The sequence below is a fragment of the Pagrus pagrus genome, assembly GCF_965226575.1.
Source record: "Pagrus pagrus genome assembly, chromosome: 18".
Classification (NCBI taxonomy): Eukaryota; Metazoa; Chordata; class Actinopteri; order Spariformes; family Sparidae; genus Pagrus; species Pagrus pagrus.
In genome coordinates this window covers 15,459,987-15,474,069 of record NC_140202.1, presented here as the reverse complement: position 1 = coordinate 15,474,069, position 14,083 = coordinate 15,459,987, and the positions used below count along the sequence as shown (strand labels likewise).

Here is a 14,083-nt window from a genome sequence, read left to right as displayed (position 1 = left end):
TTGAAATGTGTGAGGCGTGTCGCTCTCTTCTGCAAGCGGGTGACCGAGTTCAGTCCAGGACACAGCGAAGAGAAAGGGCAGGAAACTGTTAGTCTCATGTCGTGGTCTTCCTCAAATCATGGCAAGGAAGTGGTTTGTGAAGGATTGTCCGACAGTTTATTTACATTTTGGAAAATACTCTTATTTGGTTTCTTGCCAGGAGTTAGAGGAAAAGCTTGAGACCACTCTCGTGTTCATTAATAAAGGATAAAATGAATATACTTGCAGAATCCAGCTTCTCAAATGTGAGATTGTGCCACTTTTCTGTTCTCTCTGACTCTGAATTGATATAAACCTGTCTGTCTCTCTGACCCACATCTGTATATGCCTTTCTTTCTCTCTTTATGTGTTTCCGTTGACCTGTCTGTGAACATTTCCCAATAGACTCCAATACAGCTGTCACCACAGTCTGGCGCCAAAGCAAGATTCAGTGAAACAATGACCCTTCCCTTTTTGTTTTTTTTAGGTTCCCTTTCCCTGCAGTAACTCATTCCCATCACCTGACCTTCCCCGCCCACCTGCTCACCTGTTTCCCATTTCCCTGATCAGCCTTGCAGTAGATAGTGTGTACTGGCCCATTTCCAGTTATTCTGTGCCAGGTTGTCTGTTCTGCCTGCCTGACCATTTGCTCTGACGAGTCCCAGCCTGAGCCCCTTTTGGTAAGTCTGTTTTAATCTACCGTCCATCTACCTGTCAGTCTTCGCAAACAGCTAGCTAGCCTGGCTCCTACTCTTGTAAAATAACCTCCCTGTCAAACGGTGGTTTTGATATTTTTGTACAGATGAAATGAATGAGATATAAAGTGTCAAAGATCGAAGTGCTGGTGCAGATTTCCTTTACCTTTCGACAGAGCCAGGCTAGCTTTCCCACCCTGTTTCCAGTCTATATGCTAAGCTAAGCTGCTAAAACCACGGGAGTGATATCAAGTTTCTCATCTAACTCTCCACAAGAAACCACATATGCAATTTCCCAAAATGTTTTTAAAGCCTCACTTTTGCCAGTGTGCCAATGAGGAAATTAAAGAAAATAAATGTGACATATCTTCCAACAGTAATTTGGACTCCACTTAATCCATAAAGTGCATCTACAAACTATCAATGAATAACATTAACATTGAAATCTAAATGTGATTTTACCGCACAGCAACGTCAGGGTTTTAAGGGGGATTTGCATAATTTAAGATTCTCACTCCGCATCTCACTTTGGCCTAACATGCTGAGTGACAGCTTTGGCCCGACATATGCATCTAATCTCAATTATGCTGCTTGTGCACAACACTGCAAGATAAGGAGTGCACACTCCCGCAAATCACGGAGACGACTGTTCTTTGATGCCAGTCTAACATTCGGAGTTTATGTCCTGTCCTGTTCTCCATATTTCATCCATACATATGGTTGCCTTTATGTGTGGTCATGTTTGTGTGAGTCGGCAACACAAAAAAATAACGCGACCATTATGATGTGTGTGTTCTTGCCTTTGAGGGAGTTAATCGACAGCAAATCTGTAACAAATGTGAAAGCATGTCTTTTCGACGAGCACGACTGGAGGCCCATATTGTTTACATGAAGAATTCCTTTTGAAGTTTAATTAGCTTTTTAACTGGCTTTGTTTCTTTGATCCCTCATGGAAGAAAGTACAGCTAGCTTTACTGTAAGAGCAGATAGCTAAGGTAGCATACCAATAGTTTATAGCAGAAATCAACGTGTGAGATTTTCTCTTCTCCTCTTTGCATCCCTCAAGGAAATGTCTTGTCAACTGCTTTGTGTAGTTCATGTATGTGTTTTTCACTTGGCAGGTCATTTTATATTGTGATCTGGCATTAATATGGTGTTTGTATCAGATGAGATCCAGTGAGAGATCCAGGATTGGTCCATCGGACCAGATTTCTGTCATCTGTAAAGCTGCTGCTATGTCAGATGTCGTGCAACTTTGCTGAAGTGTGCAGGCCTGCACTGTGTCTGTGTGCCTCTAGTCTTTTGGAACGCTTTCCAAAATAAGAATGAACCGTGGCAGAGATTGGCGAAGTCCCTTTGTAAATTTGGCTTACATGCTTTACGCATCAGTGTCTTCATGCCGTCCAGTGTTGCAGCACCATATCTCCCCTTTGTCTGAAATGCTCCTGTCTCTTTAAGGCCCCCCTCCTGAATACCCAGTCTGCTCTGATTGGTCAGCTCACACACGCCTGAGCCAGCACCACTGACAACAATAACAGAGCAGCTGTGCTACATTAATTCTTACATGCCAAAGTACCTGCATAAATTATGCAAATGTGGGCGAGAGGAGCTCCCATTGCTAATATACTTAACAAAGAAAAACTGAATTCATCTGACTGAATCAACTGAATCAATTTAGACAGAAAGGTGTTATTGTAAATAAATATATATATAATTCACTATAATCAGTTAAGTTAAACAGGCAGAGAAAACCCTAAAGCTCCAGGGCATAGAGTTTCATATCTTCACATATGCGAATATAGATCTTTAATTATTTGAGTGAATAATTACAGCATTAAAGATTAGCATCAACAGTTGGCTGACGTCCAGATATGTAACAATGCGCTCTTTGGTCTTGATGTCAGACAGGACATTCCTGGCCCCTGCTCAGACCCCCCTCTGACTTCACCCACTAAACTCATAAGATTCAATTTGGTTTTGTAAATGATGCACTGTTACCGTGGCTCCCATTCAAGGCGGCCCGGTTTTTAATTACCGTTAATTACAATTTGCATAAAGCTTTTTAGCTAACGGCTCCTGAAGCGCCTGTTATAATTATACATGTAAATGAATGGTAAGCTGATAAAGGCGTGTGAGTGTGCGAGTGCTCAAAAAGAGGGGTTCTGCTTTTAAAAAGCCATCAGATAAGTGAAAGTCAAAAGGAAAAAAGCAAGATGAATGTGCCGCGGTTCAGGAATGTGTCGCAGATATAATAGAAAGTCTGTTTGCTCAGTTGTAGAGAGAAGAGGGGGTTGTTAGTCACATACCATGAAACCCAAATATGTTTTCTGCAAATGACAGTGAGTGTGGAGAATATTTATCTGAGATTTTAAACACTTGGATTGTTTTTTATGTTTTTTATGTTTGATTTTGTTAAATATTAGTATTTAGTCAAATATTAAGTGTAGGCTCAGTAAATCCTCCTTATATATAGAAATATTGATTCAGTGTTAATATGCTGATTAATATAACAAGGACATCTGTCTGAGACCTCATCATTCTCCACTTAACTATTTAAGGTCGACATTACGGAGCTCCTCAATCACATCTAAACTTCACAATAAACAAAACCCAAATCCTCATCCTGTTTGTCACATTGTGTCTAGACTCTCTCACCTCGTCTATTTATCACCACTTCCTACAGGAAATGGCACCATTAGGCTTCATATTGTAAATTGGAAACAAACATGAGATGTCTCCATCACCAGCCAATCAGCAGCGCTAATAGGAGATAGCCTTCACTCGTGTTTTCGTTGGCCATGTGTCTATGCCAAGCGCTGTAGTTAAAAAGGTGACACTAAATAAATTGGGCTCCACTGAGATAACCACGGCTGAAAACTGAAATCACATTTGATGGCAGTCATTAGCTCGGCTCGTTGGCCAAATGCATCATTCTGTCACAATTTTGGCCCACGGAAACTATTAAATGCCATTAGCCGGGAGCATTTTGGAGGCGGCAAATTACCCATGTGCTACACAGGTTTCTGCATTAGTACTTTCAAAATGTTTATTTTGACATGGATTGTGAACTATAAAGCACCGTGTACCTTTAGCTTCTGGCATCCACTCACTTACGCTCACTATGCAGGAATGTGTTTACTACAAATGCATTCAAATAAACCAACTCAAATGTGTGCTTCTACTCAGAAAGTATGCCTAAAATCACAGGGGACACCCGCTGCCTTTTTAATTGTTTTGTTATTTTTGAAGCAGAAGCATTACAGCCCTACTTTGAATATAGTGCTAACCCCCAGTGCATGCAAATGAACTGACATTTAAAATGCATTTCAGTTTCTGAATCTTAACATCGATGTCTGACATTCACAACAACCTCAGATTCCTGTAGGTCATTCCCTTATCGTCGGCCAATAGGTATGTGCTTGAACCTCTCTGACATGGCTGATAAACAGGACAGCTCTGACACAGAGGAACCTCTGAGGGGCTGATGTCACCCTGTGACCCTCTTTGGCCCCTCGTCCCATGTCGCTGTTTGTGATGTCACGTTGACAGCCACTGTCACGGGAGGAGTCTGCGACCTTTGCTTAACTAATGGCTCCTTTATCATCCCCCGTGCCACCAGCATGAGCCCTGTGTTTATTGCTCTTTATTTTAAATTAAATCCACAGCAGTGCCCATCCATCATGGTCGCCCATGACCTTTACTGGAGGTGATGACTTGGCCCTGGAGAAGGCAGTGTGCAGGTTTTAAGCAGGCCTACCTCACCAGAGGAGACAGTTTCTTTAAACTATGTCAGCTGTCTCACATATATCAAACGTAAAATGCTCACTTGCCTTTGCAGAAAGGTAATAATTATCGCTATGATTTGTTCATAATTAAATACATTTCTCTCAAACACACAGAATGCAATTTCTTCCAGCAGGGGTCTCACAATTGCAACAAAGGACCATAAGTAGCATTGGATCATGGGGGTTGTTCATTGTTAAAAAACCTCCACTGCTGATGAAAATCTATCTACGTGACTCAGGCAGATATGTTCTGATATGAAGAGGTAATGCTTTAAAGGTTTATTCACATAATGTTCCTGTATTTTTTTTTTTTTTTTAAAAGGTCCCATAATATACTGTTTTTCACACAGCTGTCAGAGGTCCAACAACACTGTATTGAAATGTATTGCCCCAAACCCATCCATGATCCTGAATGTCAGCTGTCTAAAAGTCGCTCTACTGAGAGCAGCTGTTTCTGTGCCTGCAGCTTTAATGCTAATGAGCTCCGTCCTGCTACACGGCCCTCTCAGGGAGAGGATGCCGTTCACGCTAGCGGTAGCATGCGCTAATGTTTACGGTGGATGTATCGCTATGGCTCGCATGTCGTTCAACCATACCAGTTTGACCCAGAATCGGACCCAGAAGGAGAGGCTCAGAAAAATACAGACTCCTCAGCTGCAGCAGGACTCCCCAACAAAACCACCCGGCTCCCATCCCCCACTGACCTGCAACAGGTAAGGTCTAAAAACAGCTAGCGAAAGCTGTGTTTGTCTCCAAACTCTTGGACACTGTCCGCATAGTCTCTGTCTCCAGTCTGCACGTTTCCAGACTTTTTACTGTGACAACCAAGCTCCCTCGTAATATTATTAACATTAAACTCGCCTCAAACGATGTTGCATAGCGGACCGAAGCGGCGCTAACTAGTTAGCCAGTTTCAAACTGACTTCACCAAACTCGTAGGCAACTGTAAATACTATCAACACGTGGCGACACTTACCTGTAGCTCGGGTGCAGCTGCTGGGTCCCGTGTGGTTGGGACTGATCCTTTTACGAGGGTCAGTGTCGAGGCAAAGCCAGCTTTGTACTGACCCTCGTTACTGAAGCAGTCCGATGTGAAGTGGTTGGCACACACAAACAGACTCACAAGAACCGCAGCAGGCACGTTGTTGTTAAAAATGAAACGCACCCACTGTCTCTTATGTTCTTCTGTAGCTGGGACAGAGTATAGGCACTTATGTTGATTTTTACAACCAACAACAGAACAATTTGCGTGTCTAGCTGTAAGCGACGACATTGCGAAACACTGCTATCTTCCCGCTGAACACACCGACCTTCACCTCGGGGATGAACGCCCCCCTCTCGGATGTCTCCGGGGAGAGGGGGGAGTGTTTTCGGCCTATGAAAATCACTCCTGTCGTGACGTCACGACAGGATCTGAATCTGAACAGGCTGTAGGAGCCCCGTTTTACCAGTGGGTGGGCTGCAGAGACCATGCAGGACATCCCATTCTGGGAGTTGGTAGGCTCAGGGAGGACCAGTTTATATATGAAGACAGACACCAGAGAAAATGTGTTTTTTATAATATGGGACCTTTTTTACATACATTTTTTATACATTTCTACTGATTTAGCTTAATGGCTTGTCAGGTCACGCTTGTCTTCATTGACAGTGTTAAAAAAGTTAATTGAAATCAGAAGCAAGTATGTCTGTATTTATTAATCATATTTAAGCATAAGCCTAGTTGTATAATCATGTATTGGCTGGCTAGGTTTTAAAATATTACAGTTTTACTTCCTGCAAGGCTTCTTCTATCTTCACTGAAGACCTCTTTCCTGCACAGAGCAGGAACGTTAGGAGTTATGAAATTAAGGGCTCATTGTTATGCCTGTTGCTAGTTAGGTTTTAAGAACAGTAGGGATCCCAATGTGCACTCAACAGTATGTTTTTGTCCTGAAGCATTGGATGCTGATCACTGCTGTACTTTGACACTCTCTTATTCTTCAGAAAAAAACAAAGTACACTGCGGAGGTTATTCTCCCCTGGCTCTACTGTGATAAAACAACACCAGCTATGGGGGAAGAGTTCCCCAGTGGCTAATAGGATCTGATAGGATCTTTCTCAAGAAAAATTGGGATGCTAGAAGAAAGTGCTTCCTTACCACCGCTGCTGTTCTTCCCTTTAGCAAGACCTTAGTAATTTTCTTCCATCCATCAGCACCTTTTAATAGTTTTTCATGTTGCATGTAGCGATCTGAAGATCAACTCGGGGTGCTTAGTTTCCACGAATCGCACGAAACACTGCGGAGTATCTGACACAGTGATGTAATTGGATGTAATTGTGAGCAGTGCATTTTATTTTAGCGAGATCATCTAGAGGGCATTGCGCGCTGTTTTTGACTTTGGTTTTCATCTCTTTAGCAGTAATAACTTTTTGCATCCATGCATAAGCTTCCATTTCCTCTTTTGCAAATTGTTAGAATTGCGGTCTTGTGAATTTTTTCTTCAGAAGGGATTTTTATTTTTTAGCTTTTACTCGTGTACAAAGCTCAGCGTTCTATGAAGCAGAGTGCTTTTTATGGCTCTCTTTTGTAAAATGGAACTCGCAGAAATTACATTTTGCGTTTTGAGTGGTTAAATGTCAGATCAGAGCGTGCAATTATACCTGTGTGGTGCAGAGATTTCATCCATAAAGCCCACTTTACAGTGCTTTTGGGGCCAGTGAGATGTCATTATCTCTGTAAATGGAATATGTACAATGGAAAGCAAGATAATGATTGACAGAAAATGTGCATTTATCCCAGTCATCTGCCTGGATGTGTAGAATTCAGTGTTTTTAATAAAAATGCCCTCAGGCTCTTCTGAATGCTGCTGCTGTTCTGTGGCTAGTGCTTTGAAAAAATAATGTAGCACAAATGGGAACTGCCTGCTTTGCCTTCTTATGAATTAGTAGAACGGAGATAACAGAGAAGTTCTTTCGTGCAAAAGCAACTGGAGGAAGAGGAGATTTTAATAATGTCATCTGACATGTGGAATAGTGGCTGGCTCTGCGTGTAGATGTGGGTGTTTATCGGAGCGTGACTTTTTGAAAAAAAAAGGAACTGCTGGGCTTTCTTCAGAGTCTAGAAGCTTCTGTCAGTCACGTTTTATTTTTATGGAGCCAGCCGAACAATGAGCAAACAAATCAATAGCCTATCATCTGCACCATCAGGAGCTGAAGTTATCACAAACACAGTCCAGTCTGATGACTGTAAACCACCAGGACAAAAAGAAAACTTCAAGAATAACAGCAGGGATGTTCTTTTACTTGATTTCTAGCATGTTCTGATGTTTTTTTACCTTAAAATAACAACTTAAAAATCATTTTGATGGTACAAATTGTTCAGAACGTCACAACCCTGTCTCATCGTACTGGCTTACTCGTTTTACAGAGAAGTTGATCCTGCTCTGTTACCCCCGCTGCCGGCCCAGAGGCAGAACAACGATGATCCCCCATTCTGCCTTCATACCAGTTATATAGAACAGGCACAACAGGGGGTAATGTCTCCCTATGATGCTCGTGCTAACCCTGGCTATTTTTGATATTACACATACAGTGGATTGAGAGGAAAACCCTACTTTTCAAGCATCAGTGTCCCACAGGTCAACAGCAATACGGTGCAAATGAGAAATGAACATAGTCTGCAAACACCACCTCTGTGACAACAAGTACAAATATAAAAAACACTGAATAAGCTGATTATAAGCTTCACACAAGGCTGAGTTATTGTAGGGCTGTTCCATTGGGTTGCATTAAATAGCTGAAGTGAAGCTTTTATACTGATAACTGCACGTGTGAATGTAAGTGGTGTTGTTTTAGTTCACTGCTGAAGTAATTTGCCATTTGCAATAATGTACAGACTGAGGTATGAAACCCTTTGTGAGTCATTTTCTGTTTTGTTTGCATCTCAGATGAGTCCTTTTCAGTCCTGATGACGCAGAGCACCACAAAACATATGAGAATTCCCTGTGACTAATAGCCCTGCTAAAGGCTCAGTATTCAGTGGATATTTTTCATTACCTTGTGTGGCTTTTTACTACTAATTTGCAATTCATTTTAAGAGCATGTTCCAAATTGCTTTATGTTTACAAGCCCATAGGTCAGTGGCTTCAAGGTCGGACTTATTGTTGAATTGAAAATAATGAATATGCGAAACGGAGTAAAAAGCTTCTGCACTATATGGCCTTTTATGAGCTCCAGCAACCCCGGAGTTAATGAGGGTGACTACAAGGCTTTAATTCATTATTTAAAATGGACAGATATCTGCTCTATTCCGCTGTCGGATAACATAAAGTGCATTCAGATAAAAGCTTTTTGTGTGTTTTGAGTGCGTATGTTTTAGCTTTGTACTGACAGTTTCTAAGATTTTTAACTATGCTAGATGTAGAAAATATTGTTTTCCCTTAAATCAAAAAGGATTATTTGATATAAATAATAAATTTTTAATACAAACATATGAGAATTGGCTTTAGTAGGAATCATCTTCAAAAGAAACTGATGTGTGTCTTCCTCCTAATTCAAAATTGGTTGCTGTTTGTGAGCGAAAACTTGAAAATACAACTGTATACATTTTCTTCTTTGAGTGTCTGTTGTCATCGCTGGTGCATTGGTAAAGAGACATCAGAGCAGCTCTGATAAGCCACAAAGATCCCAAAAGCCTGGAGATAGGGCTGTCACCCTCTCCTCTGGCGTAATCTCTCCCACCGTGGAGCTGGCATGTCTGTGAGGATGAAATTGAGCGATAGCTGTCCGCTCTTATCTGACAGGATTTGGTCCGCTGGGAGAGATTTGGCTGCATTGGGAAATGGAGGCAGCACAGTGGAGCTGACCATAACTCTCCGTATGGTATATTCTGGTGACCCCATGGCTCAGGCAGCACGGTACAATCACAAGAACACACACATACACATACAGGCAGATAGATATATATGTACACAAACATTACACGCAATAACAAAGATAGTCCTACTGGACCGTAAAGCCGGGTGGCCATGTATGTTCTTTGTCCTCTGAGCTCTATCGCTCTCCTCTATCAGCACCTTTTTCTGTCTTACCATAATGGACTCGCCTGGGATTTAAACGGCAGGTCAACACCCTGCTCCCAGACTCATCAGGATACAGGATATTGAAACAGATAAATGAAAAGGAGCTGAAGGATAGAGAGATGTGTAGGCTCTAGATTGTCTTCAGACACACAATATTCCAGCAGGACATGTAGAGATATATTGTCCTTTGACTGATTGGGATGCTTAGCTTTAAGGCACACAATGACAGATCTTATCAGGTACACTGGTTCTGCTGTATTATAGTCTCATCAGAATCTGAAAGAGAGATTTCATGTCATCTGTTTGTGCTGCAGAGTAATGTCGCCAGAGGTGTTTTAAAAGATCTATTCATTTTTACTAATCAGATGTAAACATTAGTGAATGACAGTGTTGTAAGAAGTACTCATACTTGAGTAAAAAGTAAAGACAACGTACTGTATCTGATATTAAATGTACTTAAGTTTCGAAAGTATACATAAAAATGATATACATATTTGGCTCTGATGTACAGTACTTGAGTAAATGTTCTTAGTTACATTCCATCACTGGTAAATTCTCCAGCAAAAATGTCCTTGCATGTATAGCTTGTTCTGTTTTATAGCATAGTTATTAATGATTTATTTATTATAGACTACATGTGAAGCCAAAATATAATACTTGTGAAAATGAACATGACATTAGACTTGATGTTTATCATTAAGTCAATAACAAGGACAGGGTGTATTGTAATTATTTTTATACACTTTATTTATAATCCCAACTGCCTTCATTTGCCATCTTTGTCTGGCTTCACAACTTTGTACCATCGCCTATGTCATCTGAGCACTGGTGCGCAGACACATTGTTTGTGCCTGACAACATTATGAGTTGGCTTTACAAACCTCACAATAACACCTTAATGACTTTTTCCCCCGGATATGCTATGCTATGCATAATTGCTGTATTTCCAGGAGTAATATGGATTAACATGTCAAATGGTCCTATGAGCAGAAAAAACACTTCACGGAGCTCTTGTTTACATGACAGCAGCCATGCAGGCAAGCCTGTCCTATTGTTCTGAGCTTGTGTTGGTTCCCAAGAATGTGCTTGTACCGAGGCTTATTATTATTACTCATGCCCTGCAGCTCAATGATCCCTCCGACAAAGGACCCTGGGATGGGTTGGTAGGGGGACAAGGGTGCTGAATAATTTGTACGTTGAGCATGTCTTCAGGTGAAGCATGAGAAACACTCACACACATCTGATCTGGCACAAGGCCAGAACCTAAAGCAGCCTGAGGAGAGCGGGATTGTAGGAGAGAGAGAAAGAAAGAAAGGCTAAAAGGTCTAAGTGTTTCCTCCCTGGATCGCCCTTACCAGTTTAAATGACCTTGTATATTCCTCTCTTGTTACACTGGACGACCTGTTGCTATTCTTTCACATGAAGGGGATAAATACTCTTATTCAGATTACTTTACTGTGCCACAGTTCCCCCTCTTAAACCTCAGGTCAGATATCTCTGCTCTACAAACAAATTATTTAGAGCCTATGTTTCATTTAACCTTGCCGCTTACACTGTAATGAAATATCTCGGAGCATCTTCTCCTCTCCTCTCTGTGCAGCCAACTGAACCTGTGGAGTGAATAAAGTGTTTATTCTGTGCATCACAGCACTGAAATATCTTTCCCTGCTGAGTCTTTAAAGCCAGAATAACATTCTGCTGCTGCAGGCTTTTGCACTAAGGTGTAGTACGACTGCAAATAACCACAAGATTTACTCGATTACCTATTACCTTAACAGTTCATGCAGTACATAAAAATGTTTGTGTAGGCTGACATCTGGGAACTATTTGTATACATTGGATAAAAATGTGAGTGGAATACATGCGTAAGAAAGAACCTTATGTATGCTGATTTATTTATTTCCAGCTACAGCACATGCATATGTCTGACTGTAGTAGAAGTAGAAAATCCCCCTGAGGTGAAGCTGGTTAAAAAATAACACATCTAGGGCCGTTACAAAATTGCTGTAGGTTCGTAACCTGCAAACAACTGCAGCTACATGTAATAGAGTAATGTTAATTAACATAAATGAGGTGAGTAATGACGTTAGAAATTGGAGGAATACAATATAATATTAACAATATTAATAATATTTTCAGATAGTCAGTGAAACAGTCAGACCTATCTTTTTTACTGTGATGTGTCAAAATGTCTTCCATTAAAAATACCTGTCTGCGAGACAGCTATCGTCCATTTTGACATGAGGAGGCAAACACAGGTGTTGCTAATCACATTAATTAAGACTGCTAGCTAATAGGATGCCATTAGTAACACCTGTGTTTACCTCCTATTTCATGTCAAAATGGCTGCAGTAAAAGGTGTCTTTTAACTGTAGTGAATGGGAGAATGAGTGATTTTGGACCCGGCTTGTGTTTGATTGACATCCTGTTGACTCCTCTTTGACTCTCATTTAGTACAAGAGTCCCAGCATGGCTCTTCCTATCCTCAACTGGAGCAGAGGTCTAATTAGTCAGAATAACCCCTGTTAGGGTGTGCGGGGCCTTTAACGCCTCATTTTTGTAGTTTTTTATTACAGCTTGCTCAGAATCATTTAACAACAGACGATTTTGAAAGCATACATTATAAAATGATATTATCACTCCTCACAGTAATTCTACAGAAGGTCAATAGGATAATATTGATGATTGAGTACAGTGTCTTTTCTGACTTAGGCTCTCTCAAATAAGGACAATTCTTCCTCTCATCTTATCTTGACCAAAGCTTGACAGTTTCAGAAGTCTGCATGAGGAACAGACAGTCAGCTGTTGCCTTCAACTAAACAGTTAGCTAACACCAGTATTAACCAGGCTGCTGGGATTACATGCTGCCACCATAGCAGTGGCTGTAATAATTGGGGAGGGATTTCTTCCTCCCAGTCTGGGGCATTAGGGTTGCTATTTATGCTAATAACCTGGGCAATTAGCTCCTGGAAACACAACTAAAAAGACCTCATCTGCATTAGCCCCTCAGACACCCCACCAGCGGACATGAAGTCACATGCACCCCGCTGACCTCATAAGAAGCTCAGTACTTCTTGGACTTCTTCAAGGCCTGAAGTGTGTCTCTGAGCTACAGGAGAGCTCCTCGAGTGTTTCCTGAGATTTTTCTGTCAAGTCTGCAGGAGGACGACAGCAGCCACATATCTGACAGCCAACCAGACAGGAGATCCCCTGTTGGACAGCATTGATCCAAGAGCCTCTCTCCTGATTGGCTCTTCCCCTCTCCTAAGGGTGTAATTAGGAGACGGGTCAGAAAAGGTCCGACGACGCCTGTTGCACCAGTGAGGCACAAATGACCCATCATCTGCTGTGACAATAATGACATGTGTGCTGGTGGAGCAGTGATGACAGGCAGCCAGCACTCATCATCATCACCAACAAACATGAGAAGATTGCGGCAACACAGGGTAGTTGTTTTTCTCTTCAGGGTCAACACCTCAATCTGCAGATGAACATTTAAAAGTGGATGTTTTTTTATTCTTTTTCATCGAATCCTGACATCTCAAAGGCTGTCCTCGAGCTACATCTTTTTTTTTTTTCTCAATCGCTAATTGTTGCATGATGAGATGTTTCCATTGTGTCGCGTGTTTGTGAATTCAGTGTGTGCGGTGTGATCAAACCCCAATGGGGACTGAAGGCTTGACAAAGCACGAGTGACCCCCGCCCCCAGCTGCTGCTTTCATAGAGCGTAATTGGAAAGTGTTTATGCGCAGTTGACATTTAGATATTTGAACAGGCTTTCCCATAATCCTAGAGGGGAAGTGGTGAAGATCTTTTATTGGCGTGTGACATTTATACGCAGTGTGACACAGTAGTAGGTGCGATGTGGCTATATAAAAAGCGGACATTATTTTCTCTGAATGATTTGCAGCATCTGTTAACAAAGACATTTTAAAGTTTTCCAGTTGTGAAAAATATTTGAAACTATGGGTCAGTGTTCATGCATAATTCATAAATAAACAACAGTAGCTCCTTTTTTTACTCAGATTTCTTCAGATTCAGAGGTGAGAGGAGGACACAGCAGGATCAGAGTGCAAAGGTCAGATGAAGGGCGCAAAAACACTTAAAACTACTTGTTCAGCCAGTAAGCTCTTCTTTTGATACAGGTCACATCTGGTGGTGTTAAAATGAACTTTTGCTCCCTATTTCACCACCAACTGCACAATAAGATGAACTGAGATTTGATTTTGGTATTTCAGGAATACTAATAACACCCCCTACCCAAACAATAAGGCAAACTTTATTTCCTGAGGTCAACCAGCAGTTTTAAAAACTGTTCATGTTTTCATGTCACGCATATATTGCTCTCAAAACAAAATATTTCTCCACCTTAAAGCGCATCAATTCAGATCGCTGATCACTTTCTTGATTAGTTGACACATAATGCATATGTCACACACTAATTTTCCACTGTTGTCCCAAATATATATAAGACATAAGGGATATGCCGGTATGATTTTTGTTTTAGGAGAATTTGGAATATGCC

General features: G+C 41.3%; 1 long non-coding RNA gene across 1 annotated transcript in view; it reads left to right on the top strand.

Moving 5' to 3' along the window:
- Positions 1–638: 638 nt before the first annotated feature.
- LOC311274163 overlaps positions 639–14,083 on the top strand; it is a 64,908-nt gene continuing 51,463 nt past the window's right edge. The window contains exon 1 of the long non-coding RNA XR_014624724.1: positions 639–698. This is a non-coding gene — a long non-coding RNA (uncharacterized lncRNA). The remainder of the gene's footprint in view (positions 699–14,083) is intronic.